The sequence below is a fragment of the Mandrillus leucophaeus genome, unplaced genomic scaffold (assembly GCF_000951045.1).
Source record: "Mandrillus leucophaeus isolate KB7577 unplaced genomic scaffold, Mleu.le_1.0 Scaffold17, whole genome shotgun sequence".
Lineage (NCBI taxonomy): Eukaryota > Metazoa > Chordata > Mammalia > Primates > Cercopithecidae > Mandrillus > Mandrillus leucophaeus.
In genome coordinates, this window is record NW_012101698.1 from 3,766,457 (window position 1) to 3,769,906 (window position 3,450).

Here is a 3,450-nt window from a genome sequence, read left to right on the forward strand (position 1 = left end):
GCACAGTGGCTCATGCCTGTAATCCCAGCACTTTGGGAGGCTGAGGCGGGCGGATCACAAGGTCAGGAAATCGAGACCACGGTGAAACCCCGTCTGAAACCCCATCTCAACTAAAAATACAAAAAATTAGCCGGGCGTAGTGGCGGGCGCCTGTAGTCCCAGCTACTTAGGAGGCTGAGGCAGGAGAATCGCTTGAACCCAGGAGGTGAAGGTTGCAGTGAGCGGAGATCACACCACTGCACTCCAGCCTGGGCGACAACGCGAGACTCTGTCTCAAAAACAAAGAAAAACAACAACAAAAAAAAACCATTTTCTTGAGACCCTAAAAGTGTCAGAGGCCCTTCCCTGGCCCTGCGCCTGTTATGCCTCCTGGAAAAAGTGTCTCTGGTTAAACCTTGGCATTCTGGTGCAACAGATGTGGAGGTGTTTTTTTTAATACTGTTTCTAATAAAGACCCTGAGTGTGCAGCCCTGTTGGAGTGTGGTTTACTGCGGTGATTTTTTTTTTTTTTTTTTAAGACAGAGTCTTGCTGTGTTGCCCAGGCTGGAGTGCAGTGGTGCAATCTCAGCTCGCTACGAGCTCCACCTCCCGGGTTTGCGCCATTCTCCTGCCTCAGCCTCCTGAGTAGCCCAGTTTGGTTCTGACCTCAATGCTCCCACTCAACTTTTGAGTCGTCGTGTGCGTCTAACTGAGTTGCTGAAGCAAGGACAGTGTTCTCCCATGGTTACTGAAGAACAAGTGGCTGTTACCTATGTGGGTGTAAAGGGGGTATCTTGATAAACTGGAGCCCAGCAAGATTACCAAATTTGAGAATGCTTTCTTGTCTCATGTTGTCAGCCAGCACTAAGCCCTGCTGGGCACTATCAGGGCTGATGGAAAGATCTCAGAAGACTCAGATGCAAAGCTGACGGAGATTGTAACAAACTTCTTGGCTGGATTTGAAGCTTAAACTCCTATGGATTCCCATCAAATATCAGTTCAGTTTTGTCATTGTTTGTTCTAGTAAATTAGGTTCATTTGTAAAGGGGTTACTCTCATACTCCTTATGTACAAAAATCACATTTAAAAGTTTCCGTAATGCATTAAAAAAAAAAAAAAAAAAGAGTTCCAGGGACCAGGCGGCCGCCGCAGTTGAGCACAGCTGCTCCGTGCTGGAGTCCCTGCACGGCCGCCAGGATCATGGTGTTCTACTTCACCAGCAGCAGCGTTAATTCATCTGCCTGCACTATTTACATGGGAAAGGATAAATGTGAAATAGAGACAGGGTTTCACCATTTTGGCCAGAATGTCTGGATCTCCTGGCCTTGTGATCCACCCGCCTCAGCCTCCCAAAGTGCTGGGATTACAGGCGTGAGCCACCGCGCTCGCCCTTGAGTTTTATATCTCTCCTGCTAACCCATAAATCATCATGAAGATCTGATCAAGCATGATTGGTCTCAAGATATCTGGTTTCATGTGGCCAAACTCTCTTTGGCTCATGTGTACCTTCGGTTGCATAGGGAGAGAATATAGAAGACATTCCAAAGGAAGTGCTGATAGACTGTGCCCACCTTGTGAAGGCCAATAGCATTCAAGGCTGCAAGATGAACAACGTTAATGTGGTATATATGCTGTGGTCTAATCTGAAGAAAACAGCTGACGTGGATATGGGGCAGATAGTATTTCACAGGCAGAAGGATGTAAAAATTGTGACAATGGAGAAGAAAGTAAATGAGATCCTAAACCGATTAGAAAAAAGCAAAGTAGAGCGGTTCCCAGACCTAGCAGCAGAGAAAGAATGCAGAGATTGTGAAGAGAGGAATGAGAAAGAAGCCCAAATTCAGGAAAAGAAAAAGAAAAAATGAAGAAGAGAGAAATGGATGAACTTAGGAGCTATTCATCACGAATGAAAGTTGAAAATATGTCTTCAAATCAGGAGGCAGTGATTCAGATGAATTCATGTAAAAGGAGAAAAGGACCTTTGAAAGATGTGAATGTAGAGACAATTGCAAAAGGACCTTTGAAAGATGTGAATGTAGAGACAATTGCAAAAGGACCTTTGAAAGATGTGAATGTAGAAACAATTGCAGACCTTTTGGTTTCATCTGTGTTCTGAAGTATAAAATACAACCAAAATTCTACCTTCATCCTACCCAGAAATGATTGATTTTGGAGTTTTAAAAAAATTTTACCTTTTTTGCTGACAGAAAAGGATCAGATATGTATAAAATAGTTGAACTTGACCGCATATAACTTAAATGAAAATGTTTTGGCTAGAACATGTCTTGGTACCTTGTGAAAGCCAGCTGCCCTTGTTCTCGAGATAGACTTTAAAACGAACTAACTCTGAAAAGTACTTCTGTTGCTGTGGTCTATCCCTGAAAACAGGTGTCTTGAAACACTTTTCATATTCTTAAAATAATCTTCACTTCTGTTAAGAAGAACATGTTGATGGGTAATTATGTGAATGTTTCCCTGTCCCTGATTTCCCGGTTAGAAAAAATGGTGTATGAGTTTTGAAAAAGAGATTTCCAGAAGATTGTTGGCTTCCGTATTCACGTTCCGTCGTGTCATCTGGGTCTGTTAGTATAGTGACCCTGCGTGCAGCCTGTCCCAGCTTTTACATCCTTGCTTCCTCTGAGCAGGGGACTCCATCTTAGTATCATCATATTTAAAGAAATCGATGGTGTTCATCAAGGTGGGGCCTGTGGCAGTTGTTGCCTGAGCACCAGGTCACCCAAGTCACCTATGCAACAACTTCTGGGCTCAGGAGTAATTTCTCAGCCCTGAGGGTAAAATAGGAAGGAATGCTCTGTTGATCATTTGGGAGATGTAGGTTACCTGACTGGTGCCTTGGGATGCAGCATGAAGCAGAAGTCCATATTGCAATTATGATTTTAGAAGGAACTAAGCATTTCACCAGCCAGCCAAGTAATTATTTTCTTTACCCTGAAATCATATTTGAGTTGTAACCCCAGAGTTCAATTTCTTATTGTAAATTCACTAACTTACTGTGTAACATTACTTCTCACTTGAACCTCTCACTATCTGTTGTGATTCTGAGCAGAAGATGTCTTTTGATTGCAGTATGTAAGGCAACCCCCGTAGAAGGAGACAAAGTGAGGAGAAAGAGAACAAAGCCTGCCGGACCAGAGGCGAAGAGATGGACATTTTACTCACACTCACAGCAGCAAGAATGACCTCCTGCAGCATGTACTGCACCTGTAATAGCACTTTGGAACTTTGGGCAAAACCAAAAGGCTAGTGTTTCCATTTATGTATGGGGTTGAACTGGAACATTCCCTGAGGCATAATTCATTGGCCAAATTTTGAGAGGGTATAGAAGATGACTTTAGAAATGAGTGGTTTTGTGTATGTGTCTAATGATATTCAGCCTGACGTTCTGCAATTTTAAAAGTTATAATAAAGTATCATTTTTTAATCTGGAAAAAAAGCTTGAAACATATGTGT

The 3,450-nt window shown here is 42.9% G+C and overlaps 1 pseudogene; it reads left to right on the forward strand.

Annotated features, from left to right (window-relative positions):
• The first annotated feature begins 1,179 nt into the window (after positions 1–1,179).
• Positions 1,180–1,944, forward strand: LOC105537197 (annotated as a pseudogene).
• Positions 1,945–3,450: the final 1,506 nt, after the last annotated feature.